General features: G+C 39.1%; 1 long non-coding RNA gene across 1 annotated transcript in view; it reads left to right on the forward strand.

The window, feature by feature from the left end:
• The first annotated feature begins 4,296 nt into the window (after nt 1-4,296).
• The window catches only part of LOC121298242, a 40,357-nt gene continuing 20,281 nt past the window's right edge, over nt 4,297-24,372 (forward strand). Inside the window, exon 1 of the long non-coding RNA XR_005947267.1 lies at nt 4,297-4,588. This is a non-coding gene — a long non-coding RNA (uncharacterized LOC121298242). The remainder of the gene's footprint in view (nt 4,589-24,372) is intronic.

Consider the following 24,372-nt stretch of genomic DNA (forward strand, 5'->3'; position numbering starts at 1 on the left):
ACAGCTCTCGCTGGAGTTATTATTTTTATTATTACCCGACAATTTATTCTCATTTTATTACGAGACATTATAATTTTGTAATATTTTATTATACTGTTTTCTCTTGTGTTTTCAGTTTCTTTTCTTCAGAGACTACGCGCAGGCTAATCTGCAACGTGCTGTTTTGCACAGTGAGAGCAGCTGCTTTGCTCAGCAGCACTGCGCAGGACCAGGATACGCACTTTGGGTGTTGATTGCTTGTAATCCCATCCTCTGTATGTTGAAGCTGTTTTGGTGACTGCTTTTAGCATCACCAGTATGAAGGCTGTTTGTATTCAGCTTCCCCCTGTTCCTGTGTGTACAATCTCAGTGGTTTTGCCAGTGGCTTGTACAGGTGGGCATCCCTGTGCATTGCTACCCGTGGCAATTGTGAACCGGAGGACCTGTACCATACGGTACTAAGGTCACCGAACCGCTTTGTTCCCGACCCGGTACGGAACCGAGACCAAGGTTACTGCACCAGCCCAATACCTTACCCGTACTGTATCAACCTGGTGATAAAGTCATCGAACCGATCCAGTTTCTACCCAATCCTAAACGGCCCACTACCGACCGGTGCTCAGACGACGCAGATACAGGATAGCTTGACCACAGTGCTTTTGTGCCCTCTGGGACAGGCCATGACTACATCACAGGCTCTGCAAGCAGCTTTGTTATATCTTATTCAGGTTTCAAGGTCTTTATGAGGTAAATACCCATACGGTAATGGTTACGTTTATATTTCAGGGAACCAGGGTTATGATAATAACCTAATGTTCTCTGCAGCTGTTGGGTTTAATTAAATACTGGAATCAATATGCTTGCCTAATTTAAGCATTATCGTTGATAATATCCCTTACCATAGCACATTAATGTAATTGTTTCTTGGCAGCTGTAATCTTTAGTTGGTTTCACAAAGTGTCTTTTCACAACACATTTGCATCACAGAAGGCCATTTTCATTACATTTGTGACAAAGTAGAAATCATTCTAAATGACATCCTCCAAATGGACAGGATGCATTTCAAGAGACTGTTCACAATAACATGATCTCATCACAATTGACTAATTACATGCATATCAGTCTAAAAATGAATGTGTAGCATATAGTAAAATAATTCATTTATATATATATATATATATATATATATATATAATATATATATATATATATATATATATATATATAATATATATAATGTAAAAAATAACAATAAAACTGAATAACATTAAGAACTTCCATTAAGTAATTTATTACCTGTCACAAATGAACAGCGGGTCAAGCTTACAATATTAAAAAAAAAAAGGAGGGCACTAATTACATTTTTAACAGCAATATATCTAATGTATATTACCAGATTTTCAATAATTTGGTATCATGGAAAAAATAATATTTATATACAAACCTTACAGAGTCAACAAGTCAACAGCAGCAGAAAAAATAACAATAAAGTCCATAGAAAAACAAATGATATGGTGATAAAGCAGGAAACGTAAAACTCCAATGAATGGCAAACACTTTTACCAAGCAAACAAATAAATAAAAAACTAATGAATAAATAAAGATGTGTGCTTACTGTCAACAGCACAGGCCTCTTCTCCTTCTTTTCAATGACTGAAGAAAAAAAAATGAAATACTATTCAAGTTCTTATTTTAGATATTAATCCAAATGTGTATTGACTTATAATTTCAGAGACAATTACCTTCAAAAAGAGCCGTAGTTCAGGCATCTGTTCTGTTGTGGCCGTTGACAGTTCTGGAACATTCTGAGTTGTGTGACCCAATAAAAACTTATGCGCAGGTAGATGCGTTTCCTGTGCGTCACTTTGTTGACATGTATCATCTATATTTGCACGTAGGGATACATTTTTTTTCCTAGAACCTTTCCGAGGGTTGGGCAATTCCAGTCCTCTTGGTCCGGTGTCCCTCCAGGCTTTTGTTCCAACTGTGCTCTAAATTACTTAATTAGACCAATAATTGGTAATAATTGGTCCAGTTAAGTAACTTAGGGCAAAGTTGGAACAAAAGCCAGGAGACACCGGCCCTCCAGGACCAGAATCTAACTATTCTATTGTTTAACCGTTATCATCATTGTTGTCATTATTACGATCTAGTCCAGGAGTGGGCAATTTCTGTCCTGGAGGGCCGGTGTCCTTCTTGGCTTTTGTTCCAACTTTGCCCTAAATTACTAAATTGTACAAATTATTACCAATTATTGGTCTAATTAAGTAATTTAGAGCACAGTTGGAACAAAAGCCTGGAGGGACACCGGCCCTCCAGGACCAGAATTGCCCAGCCCTGATCAAGTCCCTAACTATTACCAGTAAAGACTGAAAACCAGCATTACCCTTCTCTTGGAAGACCACCGAACACATGTCTACAACAAACCCTTGACCCACCTATATAGGCACGGCGACTTCATTAAGGGAAGAGCGCGAATCCTAAATACAGCAATACACCGTCTTATATAAAATACACTTGGTCCTGGAGGGCCGGTGTCCCTCCTAGTTTTTTTTTTCCAACTGTACCCTAAATTACTTAACTGGACCTATTTAGGGCTTATTAGAAGCTTAATTGGTCCAATTAATTTAATGTACAGTTAGACAAAAACATAGGCCAGGATTGGAGACCCCTGACCTAGAGTATTACAAAATATGAACTCTGTGTGTATCAAGCCAATATCTCTGGAAACTAAAAAGTCACATGACCCAAAGATGTTGGCTGGAGACGGGTTTGCAAACTAGATCCATTGATGGATTATTTAGAAAAATAAACTCTTACTAGCACGATGGTTTCTTGTGCACTACTCATTGTGCTCAAACTATCTGTACCATTAAATAAACACAATGCAGCTGTCATATGGGCACACCTTGACCCTGTTCTTAAATTATTACAGGAAAATTATCCAGATATCTAAACTTTACATCAGAGTCACTGGTGGCTAAAGTAGTAGATATCCTTATGATTCTGTACACCCTTGTACTTCAGTGATGCTGTTTTGTCACAAAAAGACATTAAGAAAGTAGAGAATATCTTGTCAAGAGAACTTCCAACAGTACATGGTGCTCACAGGTCTACAATACAGTGTAGACCTGTGAGCTGCTCTGTAAAAAACAATTGTGCACCCATGCGATGGCCAGTATGCACTTCAAATGCTTTTGCTGGAAGAGAATGACCCTACATGTCCAACAGCAGGTGGCCCATCACAGAGAAGATCTACAAAAGGTCCAGAACAAAATAGAAGTTAAGGTGATGCACAGAGTTGGTAGGAACCAATTACTTTGGCTACTTTTTGAAGACAAAATCTGGTACACCTTGCATAAGCTCATGACTTTGATTTGCCCACCTAAACAAGTCACACAGCGTCACATGTAAAAGTGTATTAACATAAATTGCACTTTTTTCCCTCTTGTTATGCATAATATCCATTGAGTTTTGATTTAATTATGAAAATACACAAAAAGTATTTTAAAAAATAATAATTACTATAATTATAAAAATAACCTCTGATTTTTAGTGCCCCTGACAATATTAGTCCCTTGTCCATTCCTCAACAGCTTTGACAGGGATATCCTAATCCCATGTAGCTGTAGTTGTTCTCTAAAGCCCACTTTGATCAATTACATCAAGTTAATAGTTCACAAAACCCTTTTTGAACTATTTTATAGAGGGTCAAGTTTATATGTATCATTTAAAGCACTGTTTAATCTAAGAGACAATTTATAAACCCTTTTCAAAAAACATTCCTTAAAACTGACATTAAAAGTGTGTGAATATATTAGTAAATGTGGTACACACACACATATACATACATACATACATGTATTTTTTGTCTACTACTACTTTTTGTCACTGTAGCCATCACCTGGATGGATGGCTTAGCTTCTGAAAGCTCTATACTGTATATATTTTTCTTGTATGATTTAAAAATACCACTACTACTACTACTACTACTAATAATAATAATAATAATAATAATAATAATAATAATAATAATAATAATAAATAATAATAATAATATTATTATTATTATTATTATTATTATTATTATTATATTTGATCACATGCCTTAAATAAGATGTGCTGGTTTTGTGATACATTATTATCATTACCATTTATATAATGTCGTTTGCATAATATGCATTGAAGGTAGGCTTACACTTTTTTTTTTTTTTTTTTTTTTTAATTGTATCTGACATTCAAGCATACCATTGGTTAATTTGCTCCAAATATGGTCACTCCTACAAAAGCACACATTTTTAAGCTGCTGTAGCGTGTTTCTTCTACTTCAGAAAGCAAGCCAGTCAGACCAGTCACTCCCTTTGCTCGTGTGCATCTGTGCTGGCTGGGCATGGTCTCTATCCAGTGAAGCTGATGCTTTTTGGAAGCTTGATCTTGCTTGGCCATCCTGTGGAACCAACACTCGCAGCATCAGCAGCAGAAAGGGCAATGGAGGCTGAATAGAGCATGCCGATTGAATAGCATCACAACCAGACACTGCAAGGACACACACGCGTAATAAATAAATAAAAATAAAGGGATATAAAACACAAGTGATCTCCTCTGAAAGGTAGGACGTGTCTCTTTGCACACAAAAATATGTTGTGAAAGGTTTACGTTGACTGAATCCGCAGTGGCCACAGTACTGGCCTTGCCTGTAATTGTTTTTCTTTTCCGACTTGAAAATGGGGGATATAATATATATATATATTCTATATATCTATATAGTATAATATATATATATATATATATATATATACCCATATATACATGAAAATAAGGAGTATACTGTGAGAAACTCTTTATGTAAATTAGTGGTCAAAGAAAGCATGTTGATTGTCAGATAACACACTTCACGTACCATATTCATAAACGAACTGTGTTATGCCTGGTTGTCTGTGAAATTTCCCCTCGTTTCCTATTAAATAATACAGTTAGATTAATCAGTGTATTGCACAATGAATCCAACGTCTGTTTTTTTCTTCTTTCCATTTGTATTTGTGTAATCGATTTTAGTTTACTGTCATTGTTTAAAGGTATCTGAGCGTAAAATCCAAACACTTCATCTGAACAGCTGACTCACCAATGTGAAATTTAACTTGAAAGCGTATCACCCGATATTGTAAAAATACGTTTTCTTTTCTTTTTCTTCTCGTTGTAGTCATCATATTAGATTTTACACGTGCAATGTTCTGACATTCCAGCTGCTGCACCGTCCAGGTATTATGATTTATGATATATTTGTTACAAAACGACTGGTGCGCCGTCCATGCATTATTGTTTGAGCATTTGTTTCCAATGCATATAACGCCCATGAAATACAAACCGCAGGCAATATTAACGTTTATTGTCTTCATGCTGCTCGAGACATAGATGTCTAAAATCGAGGATAAAGAAAACCAAGATAGTAGGCTTGTAAAAGTTTAATGTTTGGCAATAGTACTGAACAACTGAACATCTTGCAGGATGATGGGTAGGTGGAAGAAAGGTTAATACGAATTTACAGCAAACTGCATTTTCATGAATATTCCCATGCTGATTATATCTATTCATTAAGATGTCAGGGGAGCCGGTGGTGGTTGCAAAAATACCATTAATCATTTTAACTGCATTTGACATGGATAGCTAGAGGCTTCACATTGTGTCGTTTCAAACTGCATGATATTTCTTGGGCCAAATTATTTACTGTCCACCTCTGTTGTATAGGTCTGGTGGAGTTACAGGAGGTAACTCCACAATAAAGCGTGCTACAATATAAAGGCTATTCAAGATGTCATATTTCAGTTTATTTTAGATTTTTTTTTTTCCTTTTGGTACTTCAGCAGTAAAATATAAGTCTATCTCAGCCTGAGAAGGCAAGACTTTAATGTTCCCATACCATTGTGTGTTGCATTTAAAATAATAATAATAATAATAATAATAATAATAATAATAATAATAATAATAATAATAATAATATAATATAATAATAATAATAATAATAATAATAATAATAATAATAATAAAATGTGTATGCATACTTTGTCCTGGGTGTGGATTGCATCCAAAATGCATAAAACATGGACACAAAATATGCGACAACAGCTAAGATATTCTTTTGTACCACATGCAGGGTAAAGTTAAAAGATTGGTGTCAGTTGTCAGTGGCAGCTATTGCATATTATTGCATAATATTTCTTTCTCAGGAACAGTTAGTTTGAGTAGATGTTTTTGTATTTTGTCTCATTCTGTCTACAAAAATGCATAAAAGTCCATGCAATAACAGTATCAACAGATTAAAAAATAAATAAATAAACACATCCAATTTCTTCTTATGTGTCAAATGTGCAAAAACAAACTAAAACGATCATCTAGATAAAAATATGTAAAAAATAAAAAAGGTGGAAATCCATATGGACATGAAGGGTTGAATCACAAACAACAGACAACTTTCAGAAACAAGATGTGTGTGGCATGCTTCAAAACTATTTGTATTGAATGAGTATATCATTGCAACACTGTATCAGGATATCGAGACTGCTCATTTACAGTTTTTGCGGTACCATATATCTTGTTCATGTCAGTGTTTTTTGTAAACCTTAAAGGATATATTCCGTATAGGAATTGGATGAGAAACAAGGGGGTTTGAAATGAAAATGTGGGGTTAAAGCTAACTCCAAAAATCTATTCATAATGAGACTAGAGTTAAATATTTATAAAGAAAGAATACTGCATTGATGCCCATGCTTATTTCTGCCTTAACAAACAAATCCATATGAATCCATATGAATTCATATCATAAATATATAATATATATGGGGAAGAGTGCTGTGCAGGAGTATTTCCCATGCACTACAATGCTGTAGTACAATATTTAGGGATATTGTATTTCATAGATGTTTTGGTTTGCGTTATTACAGCAGTGCCTGGATTAGAAACAAATGGCTTTTTGTTCTGTGCTTTTACTAATACAGTATTTCTTACTCTGCTTCACTGAATATTCATCCAGTCCATTTTGACCTTATACTGCTGTAATCTCAAATTCAATCACCGGTCACTTTGACTTTTAATTATGACTGATTAAGTCTGTGTTGCTTTTATGTCAAAATTGTCTGTGACTGTGAATTAAATCTGCATGTCTGCATTATGAATGTGTAGCAGCATATCGTTGTATTTAATCCAAACCCCCTCCCCCCCTAATGTTTGTATTCAGAGTGCAGGCTTTTCTTTTTTGGTCACTGTGGCAGAGTGGTTGTAGTACGTAGGTGTAGTGACGTCACGGACCAGGAAGAAGCCACACAAAACAAAGAAGGATGGGACAAAACTGAAGCGCAACAACGGTCAGCACGTTTAATAAATAATAAAAGATTTAAACAAAACAAAACACCAAACAAAAGGGCACACGGGCCAAACAAACAAACCGTAACAAGTAGTTGCATAGCAATTGTTTACTTGTTTTCCCAAACCCCCGTCTAACCTCTGACACTCTCCGCCTCCTGAGCCGAGAGTGGGTCTTTTATATTTGTGGCTGGAGCCTTAATTACCCGTTAATAAATTACCTTATTAAGGCTCCAGTCACATTACCACAAGAGTTCTATGGAAGGGGTTTTAACCCCATCCCCATGACTACACATTATAAGACTGGCTTTTTCACCGGTCTCAAACAGTAAATAATAAAGACGGACGGTGCTCGACCGCCCGCTCATAAACACAATAATAATGATAAGGATGGATGGCTTGGTCCGCCCACTTTCAAATACAATAATAATAACAAAGTGATACATACATAAATAATAAAATACACACAAGGGGTGGGCGCCTTGTCACAGTCATCATCAAATGAATACCAGTAGTTCCACTGAGGAAATTCAGGAGGGTCAGATGCCAGCATGACATCTTCAGCTACCATCTGGGTTTTTTATATTCAGTATTGATTTAAGAGAAAAATTATGTCCCAATGAAATCAAATGAAAGCTGTTGGTAAAATTGACTGTCTATTGTATCCAGTAAGGTTGTAAAATGTCTTACACTACAACCATTGCAATATAACAACATCTTTACCCAGCAACACCACAGTTAGCTCAAGGTAATGGATTGTGTTTGTAAATATATTAGTCCATTCAAGAAGCTTTATCTAATGTAACTGGAAAGAATGGGTGGGATTTTTTTTCTGTCCGACTATATGTCCATGTATAAACACCGGTATTATTTGGGCCTGTTTGTCAGCTTGAAGTGCCTTTAATTGCAGACCACTTCAAAAAGGTGAAATGTACCTGTTCACTTGTCACGGATGGCTAGAGTGGTGCGTGTGGGTGGTGACGTCAGATTCAGGAAGCAGCACAAACAAATGATACAGGACTGAAACTCCCGAAGCAGTGTATTTATTAAATAGTAAAGCAGGGATTTAAATAAAATGCAACAAAAGGAAAGGGCACATTGGCTAAAGTAAATATAACTCAAACAATTATAATTCTTCTTATTAAAGAAGAGTATCTTGTTTTCTGGCTGGTAGCATTCGTTCTTTCTCTCTTTAATTCTCCTCACAACTCTCTTAAACTCACCACTGCTCTGAGCTCAGAGTGGATCTTTTATACTGTGGCTGGAGCCTTAATTACCCATTAAATAATTAGGTTATTAAGGCTCCAACCACATTCCCACAAGCTAGTTAGGATAGGGGATTCAACCCTATCCATGCCAACCACATTGTATGAGAATGGCTTTTCTCGGATAATAAATAATAATGTTGGACATCTTTCATCCATCCGCACACAAATACAATTTAATATAATAACAACAACAACAACAAAAACAACAATACATAAATAATAAAAGGGCAGGCACCTTTCCACAGCACTCCATGGCAATTTACATGCTGTCGTGATACATAATGTACAGACACTGGCTGACAATGTGCTATAGTAGGATGTTATCTTTGTTGTTTCCCCTTTGGTTTCAGTTTGAGGACAAATGGAAAACAACAATCAGTTGTTTTTTCATCCAAATCCTGGTGCATATCAAAACCATCACATTAAACACCGCCAGCTGGGGGCAGCTCTCTCAGAGACGAGTTTGAAATTATTTTGCATTGCTTTGTGGAAAAGATCACGCCACAGACCCATTAGCAACGTTTAACAATATACAGAAATCACAAGACAGCAGAATCATCAGAAAAATAAAACAGTACCATTATAACATTAGAAAACAATAAAAAGCAAAGAGCAAGATGCATGGTTGAAGGATATAGTCCTTTCAATATGTATTTCCCTTCATGACATTTTTTTATTTAATAATTTATTATGAATGACAATATTGGGCCAGACATCATCGCCAATCATCAATTAATTTTTTTCACAGCATTTAAATTAATTAATACTAACATTGTCACATTTGAAAACTGGACCTTATAGGTATATAATATATATATATATATATATATATATATATATATATATATATATATATATATATATATATATACACACACACACAGTGGCTTGCAAAAGTATTCAGACCCCTGACCAATTCTCTCATTTACAAATGGCACATTGAAATTTCATTCTGTTCGATACTTTATTTTAAAACACTTAAATTCAAAATCAATAATTGTAAGGTGACATTGTTTTTTGTTGGGAAATATTTTTAAGAAAAATAGAAAACTGAAATATCTTGCTTGCATAAGTATTCAACCCCCACACATTAATATTTGGTAGAGCCACCTTTCACTGCAATAACAGCTTTAAGTCTCTTGGGGTAATTATGTACTAGCTTTGCACACAGTGTCGGAGTGATTTTGGCCCATTCTTCTTGGCAGATTTGCTCTAGGATGTTCAGGTTGGTTGGACGACGCTTGTGGACTGCAATTTTCAAACAGTGTCACAGATTCTCAATGGGATTGAGATCAGGACTTTGGGCCACTGTCGAACATTCACCTTTTTATTCTTGAGTCATTCCAGTGTTGCTTTGGCTTTGTGCTTGGGATCATTGTCCTGCTGAAAGGTGAATTTCCTCCCAAGCTTCAGTTTTTTAGCAGACTGATTCAGATTCTCTTGCAGTATTTTCCTGTATTTTGCTCCATCCATTCTTACTTCAATTGTAACAAGATGCCCAGTCCCTGCTGATGAGAAGCATCCCCACAGCATGATGCTGCCACCACCATACTTCAATGTAGGGATGGTGTGTCTTGAGGCATGAGCAGTGTTAGGTTTGGGCCACAAATAGCGCTTTGAGTTTTGGCCAAAAAGCTCTGTCTTGGTCTCGTCTGACCACAAAACCTTTTCCCACATCGCAGCTGGGTCACTCTCATGCTTTCTGGCAAACTCCAGACGTGCTTTCAGATGGTACTTTTTGAGTAACGGCTTCTTTCTTGCCACCGTCCCATACAGGCCAGTGTTATGCAGAGCTCTTGATATGGTTGACTGGTGCACCATTACTCCACTCCCAGCCACTGAACTCTGTAGCGCCTTCAGAGTGATTTTTGGCCTCTCTGTGGCTTCTCTTACAAGTCTCCTTCTTGTTTGAGCACTGAGTTTTGAGGGACGGCCTTTTCTTGGCAGAGCCTGGATGGTGTGATGCAGCTTCCACTTCCTGATTATTGATCCAACTGTGCTCACTGGGATATCCAAACACTTGGATATTATTTTGTACCCTTTCCCTAATCTATGCATTTGTATTACTTTATCTCTAACTTCTGTAGAATGCTCTTTGGTCTTCATTTTCCTTCAAATTCACAGCCTTACCAATGATCTTTCAACATTGGGGTTTTTATCCAGAAAATGTGACAGCAACTTTAATGGTTCACAGGTGGAGGCCAATGGTAAGGTAATTGTGTCCTCGTTTGGGCAATTTCTTTCATCAGTGCAAACTGGGAGCTTCCAAAGCACAGGGGTTGAATACTTATGCAAGCAAGTTATTTCAGTTTTTTATTTTTCTTAAAAATATTTTCCAACATAAAACCAACGTTGCCTTACAATAATTGATTCTCAGTTTCAGTGTTTAAAAATAAAATATCAAACAGAACGAAATTTCAATCTACCATTTGTAATTCAGTAATATAAGAGAATTGGTCAGGGGTCTGAATACTTTTGCAAGCCACTGTATGTGTGTGTGTATATATATATATATATATATATATATATATATATATATATATATATATATATATATATGTGCAAAAGTTTTAGGCAGGTGTGAAAAAATGCTGTAAAGTAAGAATGCTTTCAAAAATAGACATGTTAATAGATTATATTTATCAATTAACTAAATGCAAAGTGAGTGAACAGAAGAAAAATCTAAATCAAATCCATATTTGGTGTGACCACCCTTTGCCTTCAAAACAGCATCAATTCTTCTAGGTACACTTGCACAAAGTCAGGGATTTTGTAGGCATATAGTCAGGTGTATGATTAAACAATTATACCAAACGGGTGCTAATGATCATCAATTCAATATGTAGGTTGAAACACAATCATTAACTGAAACAGAAACAGCTGTGTAGGAGGAATAAAACTGGGTGAGTAACAGCGAAACTCAGATAACAAGGTGAGGTTGCTGAAGACAGTTCACTGTCAAAAGTCATACACCATGGCAAGACTGAGCACAGCAACAAGACACAAGGTAGTTATACTGCATCAGCAAGGTCTCTCCCAGGCAGAAATTTCAAGGCAGACAGAGGTTTCCAGTGTGCTGTCCAAGCTCTTTTGAAGAAGCACAAAGAAACGGGCAACGCTGAGGACCGTAGACACAGTGGTCGGCCAAGGAAACTTACTGCAGTAGATGAAAAACACATCATGCTTACTTCCCTTCGCAATCAGAAGATGTCCAGCAGTGCCATCAGCTCAGAATTGGCACAAAACAGTGGGACCCTTGTACACCCATCTACTGTCCGGAGAAGTCTGGTCAGAAGTGGCCTTCATATAAGACTTGCGGCCAAAAAGCCATACCTCCGATGTGGAAACAAGGCCAAGCGACTCAACCTATGCATGAAAACACAGGAACTGGGGTGCAGAAAAATGGCAGCATGTGCTCTGTACTGATGAGTCAAAATTTGAAATATTTGGCTGTAGTAGAAGGCAGTTTGTTCGCCGAAGGGCTGGAGAGCGGTACACAAATGAGTGTCTGCAGGCAACAGTGAAGCAGGTGGAGGTTCCTTGTAAGTTTGGGGCTGCATTTCTGAAAATGGAGTTGGGGATTTGGTCAGAATTAATGGTCACCTCAATGCTGAGAAGTAGAAGCAGATACTTATCCATCATGCAATACCATCAGGGAGGCGTCTGATTGGCCCCAAATTTATTCTGCAGCATGACAACGACCCCAAACATACAGCGAAAGTCATTAAGAACAATTGTACCTAGAAGAATTGATGCTGTTTTGAATGCAAAGGGTGGTCACACCAAATATTGATTTGATGTAGATTTTTCTTCTGTTCACTCACTTTGCAATTTGTTAATTGATAAATATAAACTATTAACATGTCTATTTTTGAAAGCATTCTTTACAGCATTTTTTCATACCTGTCTAAAACTTTTGCACAGTACTGTATATATATATATATATATATATATATATATATATATATATATATATATATGTATGTATGTATAACAGTGTGGAAGGGTAGTGGGTAATTCACTGACACACGAGACAGAACAGTTGTACTTGGACCACCACCCAGGTGCCCAGTTTTAATTTTAGGACAGTTCTTATTTTTCACCGGCAGAGGGCACTGTTGTCCATGGGCTGCCTATCAACGATGATAGACAGCACCACGGAAATACCAAAGTTGGTAAATGAATTCACAGCAGGCGCACTCTCAGGTGCTCAAAGAAATAATAATGAAAACAGAAGGCGAAAAGAACAAGGAAAAATAACACAATAATAAAACTACAAATAAAAGGTGCTGCACTAGCCAGCGTTATCCCAGTCGCCACTACCCGCACGACCCGGATCACCGACCTACTCTGGCGGCTCCCTGCCTGCTCTAAACAATACTTCGGGGGTCTGCCAAAGGGTTCCCCGCTGTCACTCTCTGGCTTGTTCGCTGTTACCAGCTGGTTTCTCCGTCCTTGACCAGCGCTTCCGCACACACAGCGCGTCTACAAAGGCAGACCTGAGGAAAGTGCAGAGCATTTTTTTATAGGGCTAGCAATTTCCCAAGACTCGCCTCTCAGCCATTCAGAGAGGGGGAAAGTCCACACACCCACTTTCCCACCTCCCCGTGTCACTGCCATGACTCACAGGCGGTTGTTGGACGACTGCCGCACTCTTCTTGCAGTACTGTGAACACGCCAGCAGAGTCAGCACAGATCTCCCCTGCTACAAACAGCAATAGGTTTTGTACCAAATGTACAAACTGGATCACAGTTTACAACAGTATGTCACTCCCAGAAAGGTTTAACAAATCAAGACAAAATTCTGTAGCTGTATTGCTGTCAGCAATTATTTAGTATTATAAATATTTAAAACTTATAGCTGATGTAAAAAATATATATATCATTGATTGACCCCCAACTGCAGCGCATTAATCACATGTGATCACTTTCACTACAGCACACAGATTACTGTGACATGCAAAGAAATCACTGCTATATAAAGTGAAGAGTGGGTTTGCTTATTATAATATAATAGTAGACACTGTGAATACAATGACCATTTAGAATATGTATATTTCACCCCACTCAATCAACTTCCTAGTAGATATCTTGGTATCCTGAAATATAGTTCTAAACAAGCAAGACATCCTGCAAGTGAGTGGCACCTCATATTAATCACATTGAATGCCGGTCACCATTGCAGAAACACATTTTTCTGAGTAAAACTAGAAGGGTGTAACATGTCAAATCAATGTGTGCTTTTAAATGATTTTTCTCAGAAATATTAATAGCAAATGACTGGATGTTTTCAGTATTTTATGTGACTGCTGTGTTCTAACAATTAGCAATTTTGTGTATTTAACCATAAATTATAAGTGGTATTATAGACTGCTCGAGATCTTTCAGCCAGTCAGAACACACGTTTTGTCTTCTGTATTCCATGTCACGGAGAAACCCTGTTCATGACATCAACCAATTAACTTTCAGTTTTTACTGTGATGTATTCTCTGCGAACTTGTGGACCTGTACCATACTGGTACCGAGGTCACTGACCTGTTCCGCTCCTGTATACCGGTACCACACCGGTACTGTCTTTAAGCAGACTGAGGCAGCACCTGTAGTTTTACTGTACACGGCATTGCTACATGCATCATGAATGGGTTTTATCCCTGCGAGACTACAAGGCCAGTCTGCCTGTTGGGGACAAGCACGGCAGGTGCTCTTCCTGCCTGGGGCCAGAGCACACTAAGGAGGCACTGGTTAACCACAGTTTTTGTGAGTTTTTGTGCACATTTCTTGTGCACACTGGAGAAATGTCTCTCCCGCAGCTCTACAGTGCTCTGCATCCCTCACTCCTGCACAGCGCTCTTCTTCATCACCCTCTGGTAGAGAGGTGGCTGCATCCTCCCCTCATGACTCTGTGCCAAGGGAGAGCGGACGACACACCCGGGAAAGTAACCCACCTAGGAGCCATCCTCACAGTCTTCCTCATCCTCCTCTGCCTCTCGCCGTTCTAAGCATTCGACGGACTCGTTTCGCACCAAGGAACGGTTCTCGCAGAATTGCTGCAGGAACTTTCGGCACCGCCTGTCCCTTTGGGGCCCAAGGGGACTACGAGCGCAGATGGGCAGCAGGATGACTTATCTGGTGTTGGACGCACCCAACCACCTGAGGCGTGATGTTATCCCAACACAGCACACACCCTGTCGTGCAATATTCCTTTATTTCATTATCCGTCACAGCCCGTGTTTATTTCTTTCTTTTTTTCTTGCACACACATTGTGCAGTTACACAACGCTTCCTCCAGTTTCACTTGAACAGTTTTAGATATAATACTGTGATGTATTTATTTTTAATCTGTGGTTTAATCTTTTTAATTTGCTTTTGTTGCTTTTGTGCATTTTAATTTGCAAGTGAGCTGTGACATTAGGGCCTTATACGAGCACTATATTCTGCAATTTTGAATACTGACTTTGGATACTGCTTTAATTCTGGAAACTGTGTTGTTGTCTTTTTTTAAAAATCGTTTGCTAAATTGTATTGCCTTTTATGTTTTACGCAGTTCTGTGCATGGGTAACATTTTGATTTAATTTTGCTATTGGGTCGTTCATGAGAAATTTTACAGACTGTGTTAAAACAAGGCAACGTTTCACCCTAACTGTCTTGGGGATATCCCAGCTTCATTTCTTCTTCATTATTGATGGGATGTAGAGCCAGACTTGCAAATGAAAAAAATATATTGTGAACGGACACCCAAACGAATGAAAATGGAAATAGGGAACCCCCAATAGCCCTGAGTGGTGCTACCTAACAAGCATTGTAAAGAGCACTTGCAAGCAAATGACCGCTGCAATGTTGTTCTTGTTCATTGGACCTTGTCATAGACCTAAAATAAGGGGATTGAGCATTACACGTTAACATTTAGAATAATACTTTTTTCTTAATTCAGATGATCACGACTTAAGAGAAAACACCTTTTGTTTTCTGTGACCAAAGAAATCATATTGTTAAATAATTAATACAACTCTGCTGTAAAATATTGACAAACACTAAAAGGGCTGCACTGCACTTTTTGCAGCTTATCCAGCAGGTTTAGTTTGAATGCCTTAACTCAGCTTCTGAAAAGAGTGTCAAAGGCACCTAAATATTGCAGAGGGGGTTCTTTGGGGTGCAATATATGGATGAACTGAATGCTCAATATAAATAATTAGGGTTAATGTTTATTGCCCTGCAGACATTCTCAAGGAGTGAAAATGAATCCGTTAATGCTATTTCAGCACTCTTCTAATTAACGATGTTCGTGTCAGCACATGTAGTTTATCTTTATTTGCTTCTTTCCATTTAGATTAACAGTCTGGCAGTGGAGACATCACTATCTTTCTGCACAGTGTTGTTAGTATTGTACATTATTACCCAGAATTAATTCAGAATTACAATGTTGTGCAGGTATGTATATACTGTACCAGTTAACAGCTTCCATTTGTAATGAGGGAGTATATTTTTGGTCATGCAGTTTTTTCAGTTAAAAGCAGCTTATAATAAATGGCCTGGAAGCAGGTGCTCCCACGTGAAAAAGAGCTTTGAAATATGTTACAAATCTTGCTTCAAATTAAGTAAAAAATAGAGCAACACACAAATACATAATTTAGCATAACAGTTTTTCTGAAAAGCTTTTCCCAGCTTTCCCTGATTTCATGGAGGAGGTGCCCTCCTCTTGGGATCGTCCGGCCTTGGCGTCAAGCATGCTGAAGCAAGCCTCACAGCTTGCTTCTTTGGAAGGAGCGGAGAAGCTGGGCCTGGCAGGTTTTGCCCCAGTTGACTCCACTATTGCGACCTTAGTTAAGGCTCTGCCGGTGGGGGGATTGCCCAAAGACCCTGTGTATCCACAGTGCAGGGTCACAGAGACACACCTAAAGAGGGCATACTGGCTGCCTACATGGATGGTATACTAAGGGAAGCTCCACTCCCAGAGCTGGTGGCTTCCGAGTTACGCCTCCTTTCAGGCACGCTGCTCCAGATCTCCGGCCTTCAAGGGCAAGCCCTAGGCTGGAGCCTGGCAAGCTTGGTGTTAGCTTGCAGACAGCTATGGCTGTCACAGACGAGGTTCCCAGACATGGATAAGGCGGCACTGTTAGACACGCCAATTTCCCCAGGCCATATTTTTGGGCCAGCTGTGGAGGAGATCCTGCAGCTCTCCCACCGAGAACAGACTCTCTCCAGGTCTCGGTACTTCAGCAGGAAGTGGCCGCCTTGCTGCACAAGCGAGCCATTCATCTTGTAGACCCCATCTCTCACGAAGACAGGTTCTACCCAAGATAGTTCCTGAGCCCCATCCTAGACCTGAAACTCCTCAAGGAGGTTCCAAATTCTGACCCACCATATTCTCCAGTCCACTTACATCTGAAGCACGACAGACACCATCGGCTGACAGTGTCTTGCTCGTGTTCGGCAGCCATGTGCTGATGGAGGTCAGCCTCTCAACTGCGCGAAGGGAGTAGTGAACCGACAGGTGGTGATGATGGACACCTCCAACCTGGTCGGGCTGTTGGACATCCCTGCATAAACATGCTGGTGTTGCAGGCTTTTCTCTTTGTCCTTCCGGTGCCACAAGGAGCACATGTTTTGGTCCAGACGAACAACACATCAGTGGTGGCATGTGTCAACCACCAGGGTAGCCTTCGGGTTGCTTCATATTGCCTTCCTTCTCTTGATTTGGGCTCAACGGAACCTGCTGTCCCTACAGACGAAGTATCTTCCTGGAGTGGCGAACTGGGCAGCGGACCTCCTCTCGAGGGAGGGTACACATCAGTTGGAGTGGCGGCTCCACCTTCAGGTGGTGTAGCGCATTTGGAAACAGTTCGGGAAGGCGCAGGTCAATCTGTTTGCCTCGGCGGAGACGACACACTGTGGTACTCCCACGAGTGGTGTAGGATGCTCCTTTACACGTTCCCACCAATACAGCTGCTCCTGGCCTTCCTAGAGAAGGTCCGGGTTAGAGAAGGCAACAGTTCTCCTAGTGGCCCTCTGGTGGCCTAGGCAAGTCTGGTTTTCAACCCTGTGCTAGCTCTTACAAGACCAGCAATGAGAGATCCCGCTTTGCCTGGATCACCTCAGTTAGGTGAAAGGTACTCTCTGGCATTTGGAACCAGGCAGGTTCCAATTATGGGTCTGGTCCCTGAACAGAACCACTGGTCAGCCCTAGGGCTATCTCACACAGTCGTGGGCATGTTGCAGAACACTTGGACAGGCTCCACTAGGTCGTTATACTCCTACAAGTGGATATATTTTAAAAACTGATATCTGACTAAGGATCGTGACCTAGTCTCTTGCCCTATGCCAGTTATCTTGCAGTTTCTGCAAGAACTGCTTGATGCCGGTAGGTCACCTTCTACATTGAAGGTGTATTTGGCAGCCATTTCTGCGTGCCATGTTGATTCTGTTTCTCGGGGTACGTATTTTTTGGCAACACGTTTTCTCAAGAGTGCTTGGCGATTATGCCCCCCGAGGAGGATTGTTATTCCTGAATGGAGCCTTGATATTGTAGTGGAGGCTCTCATGAAGGCCCCATTTGAGCCCATACACTCCATAGAGTTGAAGAATCTGTCTATGAAGACAGCCTTCCTCTTGGCTATCACCTCTGCAAAGCGGGTCAGTGAGCTACAGGCACTGACAGTGCACTGCTCCTGTATGTATTTGGGACGATGACAGCAGGGTGTCACTGCATACAAACCCTGCTTTTCTCCCCAAGGTGATCACAGCCTTCCACATCAACCAGTCTGTGGAACTGGAGTCTTTCCTTCCACCTCTTTTTTCTTCGGAGCAGGATAGGAGATTGAACTTCTGCTGCCCGGGACGGGCACTGAGGTGTTACATGGATAGGACAAGAGCTCTGCTTCATACTGACCAGCTCTTTTTCTGTAGGACCCTAGGACAGTCCCTCTCGAAGCAGTGACTGTCGCACTGGATTGTGGACACAGTCTCGATTGTGTATGACAATGCCGGATTGCCCCCACCTGGACAGGTAGCCGCGCACTCTACCAGAGGGTTGGCTACATCTTGGGCCCTCTTCAGAGGGACCTCACTGTCTGATATTTGTGCTGCGGCTAGCTTGGCTATGCCGCATACTTTCTGCAGGTTCTATCACCTTAATGTGATAGCTAACCTTGGGTTATGCAGTTCTGATGCGTCCCTCATCTGCTGCCGTTCCTTCTCCCTCACGACTGCTCTGGTACACTTTCCCATAAGTATATTGGTGGTTGTTTTCGAATTGAAAGGGAATGTTAGGTTACTTACCATAACCCCGGTTCCCTGAAAGAGAAGACACCACCAACCAGCGAGGTCACAGCGGTCACCCTCACGGATTTGATGCAAAAGAGAAAATGGCTTCCATGGGTTGACTGTTTAATCCCTCTGTAGGCGGGACCGTGGACGTCAGGAAGGGGCCTATCGGCAGCTCTGATATAAAGAGCTCAGTGAATACCTACCTAAGGCAGGCATATCCCATAAGTATGGGTGGTCATCTTCTCTTTCAGGGAACCAAGGTTACGGTAAGTAACCTAACGCTTTCATTTATTACAGTCCTCATAACAGAAAATACTAGGATCAAAACAAAATATTGATCGCTCTGCTTAACATACCTTGCAAGTTGGGCCAATGTTTGAAAAGCATGAAGAACACCTCCATCTGTATCCCGATTCTGACCCACTTACCAGACGTGCAGCTGCACTTTGATCCTGTTTTTTTATATTATCCTTACTGTCCCACACATCACTTGACATTTTAGAAAATTTTGCACAAATTCTGACAATGTGGTAAATCGTGGATTTTTGCCTTCAAATTCATGTGCAACAGTGTTTCAAATAGTTTCTCCGCCACACTAAAAAAAAAAAAATTATTACTTCATAATAATGGTAATTACTTCATATTGCTGTTTTTCCATTGCACTGCTAAAGTCTTCTTTCGTTGATCAACGAAAGAGCACTGACACAAAGCAAAATGGGCAGAGATTTGTAAAAATTAAATCTGATCAGAACGAAAGCTCGGCCAATCAAGGTGCAGTGATTATACTGACATTAATGGTGGCCAATAGCAGCTAATAGAAACAGAAGCAGTATGAGGAAGCAGAATGTAAGTAGCACAAACTGCTGAATGAAAGCTCATTTGAGAAACATTGTGCTAGTGGACTGTGTGAGTGGATGGAATGCACCCGTGTTGGATGAAAAGCAGATTAAGTAAGTCCCGGTACCCAATACCAGCATCAAAATAAGTACCAACAGAATTTCGCCCTTTGTTAGGATATGCTTTATCAAAATGAGTAATCAGAATCTGTAGATTTGTATGCCGTCTATCTGTGAGTCGGTAACAGTAGGTAATAGTGGGTTCAGGGAAAATGGGAAAGCGTGAAACATTAATATTGTATTACCATACAATGTTTTAGCGTGCTCTGTCCCAGAGTCAGAGCTGCGTCATTGCCCTGGAGGGTGCAGGTTGGCGGATTAAGTCATTCCATGTGGGGCACAGCAGGCACAAGTGGTACAGTTTACCAAACAATAAGCCTCCTGTATTGGTTATTTTCATTGTCTCAGCTTGAATAGGCTTTGTGTGATAAAGGCTGTTTAGAAATATGTGACAAGGCAGTAAATGTAGTTTGGGTATGAATGATGGCATTATGAAGCATCTGTGAAACAATCTTTTTGTGTTACAGTAAAGTATGTGGTGGTGACATCTAGTGCAGACCCTCCGCCCCCAGGTTTGCAAGGTTTTTTTTATTATTATTATTTCTCTTTGTATATGTCTCACAATCAGGCTATACATTGGTTTGCTTTTGCAGCTGCAGATTTTTCTTTTCATTAAAATGTGCTGTTCAGTCCCCCGATTAATTAAAGCAAGCTTGCAAGGATTGAAAAAACAATGCTTTACATGTTATTATCTGCATGATAGACTTCATAGGGGAAATTTACTAAGGTAACTTTGGAGTAAATGGCTTTGTGGATTTCATTTTATAACTTATATTTCCTGACACAGCCAGTCCAAGACAAACAAATCTAATTAGAAGGCTATTCCCATTAAAATGTCCCTTTTTAAACAATACAACACTTTATTTTAGACAACCAAACAGATCCACAACAAAGAGCGAGAGTTGAAACAGAACAAATATTTTTCAGTGAATCTGATGCTGAGACGTCACATATTTGTATGTTACTGTAGGATAAGCAAACAAAATGAAGCCTTTTGGGAAATGAGTCAATGTAAACTAGGATAGACAATTCATTATATTCGGAAATGTAGGAATTCTTTCTTGTGGATGAAAATTCAGTCAGTATAAACAGCATAATGTCCTACAGATCACAAAGAAATGGAATCTGGTTTAATTTATTCGCTCCATGCAGAATAAGGGCATCGGTAAATCTTATTCAGCTAGGGAGGGGAGCTAATGAAAATTGTAAATGATTTTTGCAATGGGGTTAAAAGAGCACATCAAACAAAAACAGCACTGTCATAGATATACAGATGTGCTTTGTAATTCTGGATTGAATCAAAATCTGTTTTTAAGAACATAAAAAGATTTCAGATATTCAGTGCCATCATGTTGATGGATGTTGATGAATTTTGACTAATGACCTCATCTCATTTCTGGTAACAGAATCCCTGCTACCGTTGACATTACATACGATAAAACTCATCCAGAAGCAATGTCGCCATGGTGATCAAGAAGCACAGAAAAATGATGGCACCTATTGGTGAGGCGTCTCGAGTCTAGACAAATGGCTACCTCATCACTTCTGTAGTGTAAGATCCTTTTGATAGTTAAATAGGGAAAATCCTCTGAACAACAAATACACTCCTACATAATAATTCATTCTGAATGAAGGCACTGTGTCAGCATTTTACTATGTAGGTAAATTAAATGTGCTGAATTTTATCTTACCTTTTAGAATGCATCAGTTCTTAGGTTAGTCATTTTCAGTCAGGATGTGCAATACTGACGTCACTTTACGCCAAGATATATTTAAAAAATAGGGCTTTTAACACAGGTTTTCCATAGTTCTATGAATATTTGAAGAGCGCTTGAATCTGTGATCAAAAAGACTGTTAGCCTTTTACTCTCTGATGAAATAAAGGATCATACCCCCTCTTTTGGGACCGGATCCAGGTGATGTTATTATCTACCATCCAGTATGAATTTCCCTAAGTGAACATCATGCTAACCATTTCAAACTGCTTTAAGCAGAGCAGTTTTAATTTGAAGCTGTTTTTTTTTTTTTTTTAAAGGTAATACATGATCAGTGAGTGTTTTCATTTAAAAAAAAAAAAAAAAACTGTTAGCAGTATCTATGAGTATTGCATTAGGAACATGTATATCCAGTCTAGTTTCTATATGTTTCAGAAGTTTATAACCTTATGATTTAGGGCACTCTGTGTCAAAACTTTAATTAATTTGCAACCTACCTATTTATCTGTGTTGGGGAACAACATTCTGATGTTCTCAGTGTGTAAAGCTACCTGTAAGCATCTGACTATTTACAATGAGAGGTAAAGAGAGAAGCTAACATTACAATACACATTCACAATGCACCTGAGCAAGCTGACACCTGATTCCAGGCCAGTAAACGCCTCTGTTGTTCTTTGAGAGTCTAGAAGCCTACAGAGCTGAGCGTTCATGGCCCACATGGAAGGTAAGAATGGATTCTGTGTGGACCCGCAGGTGATTAAAAATTCCTTTTTACACCCATTGTTAGAATCAGTTTGTAAGTTTCTTTCTGCAATGTAACAACTTACTCAGTATGCATGCAGTACTCCCCTGTTTTAAAGCAGTTGTCGGGAGACAGGGTTAGGAGACTCTGTTGTGTGTGTTTTGCCTTTTAATGGAAATTACATTTTCAAGTGAAATGGCATTATGGGTACACATCGTGGATTTAACTTTTACTACTTTTCCCGTGGTTGTACTGTGCATTTACCATAGTTTACCCTGGTTTGCCATGTTTATTAATATGCTTTACCATACCTTGCTATGCTTTCACTGTGCCTTATTACACTTTGCTATGCTTTTACTGCAGTAAACTTCTATAAGGGTACTACTGCTCTACTACTAATGGTAAAGTAAATAAATATTGCATCGTTTTAATTTTCTGTGTGTTGAGCATCAGGATTATAGCATTTAAGTTGTAACCAAGTTGTAACCATTTTGTTAAATTGCAAGCTGTAAAAAGGTTTTCATTCTTATTACATTATTGATTTGTCCAGCAAATAAACAGAAAAAGGCAATTTCTTATAACAGTTAAGGCCTGTATCATTTAACATTTCTACAGTTACAATTAACCTATTTTTAAACTAGGCTGGCTTATTATCTCACTGCTGACCTGCCTGGAAACAGAAAACCACTAAACATTTGATACCTTGCCTTGTATAAGATCATTATTTATTTTGTGCGTGTGTTCCTCTCTCTCTCTGCCTTGCCTTGCTGCATCATATTGCATTGCTTTTCACAGTTACTAACCCTGACATAACGCAGCCACACAAAACAATGTAATTAGCAGCATTTCCGTTATGAAATGCAGGGCTTATAATGATTTATCTATAATATGACCCTTGCGATTGAGGATGTTGTTTCCTCAGTTCTTACTGATGTGTTACTTCAGGCTTAAAATACATGCGTGTAAGTTTGTCATTGAACTTCATTTACCATAAATTTGTCATGTAAATTTACTGTTTCTTTTCTTAGGGTGCTTGCTTTACTGTAGGTCACTGTGACACAGAGAAATATGTACCTGTACCTGTATCAGGGAGGAATACAAGGTTTTACATTCTGGTGTTGCTTACCTGTTTCCTTGTTATCAGAAGAGTGCTCCAGGGGGCAAACAACACTTTTTCAGTAGTTCACTGAAAGCAAATTATACACGTTTACCTGAATCTGTAGCAAAAAAAAGTTGCCAGTGATAATAAGGTAAGGCACAATGTGCATAGTGTAAAATGTTGTCATTTTTTTTTTTTTTTTGGATGTGAGCTTTGTATTCATAATCCTGATCACAAAATCTGATTCCTTAGAATACACTGTATCCCCTGAGACACTGGGAAACTGAGGCGTTAATTCTGCATAGATTTTTTTTTTTTTTACAAAGATTGATGGGTTCAGTAAAGCACAGATGTGCTGCAGCTTGTAAAGCACAAGCTGAACATACCCAAGTCTATATGATTTTGTTTTTGTTGAATTTAACGCTGACTTCAGTATTTCAGAGTTTGTGAGTTTACCCTATACCGATATATGGTCTGTAAAAAAAGGATGTTTTGAGCTTTGTTTAAAGCAATGGAGGGGAAATAACCACACTGCCTGTGTAAAAGCAGTTTAGATATCAATAGTCCCTCAGGCCTTCCTTCAGTGTTACTTGATGGGATTGAAGATTACAATTGAAATGGGTAAAAGGTATTTCTTATGCGCAGCACAAACTGGAATATGTTATCAGATTCTCTGAAACTGCAAAGTCACCATTCTCATCTGTTTTCTGGTAAATGCCATTGCTATGTAATATTCATGGACAATACTATTTAATGCGTAGTGTATATTGTAAGGGCCTAATTGGAAGGCAGATGGAGATAGATAATAGCTGGTCTGCTGCTGATTTATAAGAGTGTTCATTATATTAAATATACGGTATGTATATCTAAAAGTTGTGAATCCTCTGAAATTATTAGATTCAACTAGATAGCCTGTGGTGTCAAAAGCACAGGTTAAGATAGTTCAGTGTTTTTCAAAAGACGGAAAAACAGTCTATAACACCATGGCAGTAG

This window comes from Polyodon spathula, chromosome 2 (genome assembly GCF_017654505.1).
Source record: "Polyodon spathula isolate WHYD16114869_AA chromosome 2, ASM1765450v1, whole genome shotgun sequence".
Taxonomy (NCBI): Eukaryota; Metazoa; Chordata; class Actinopteri; order Acipenseriformes; family Polyodontidae; genus Polyodon; species Polyodon spathula.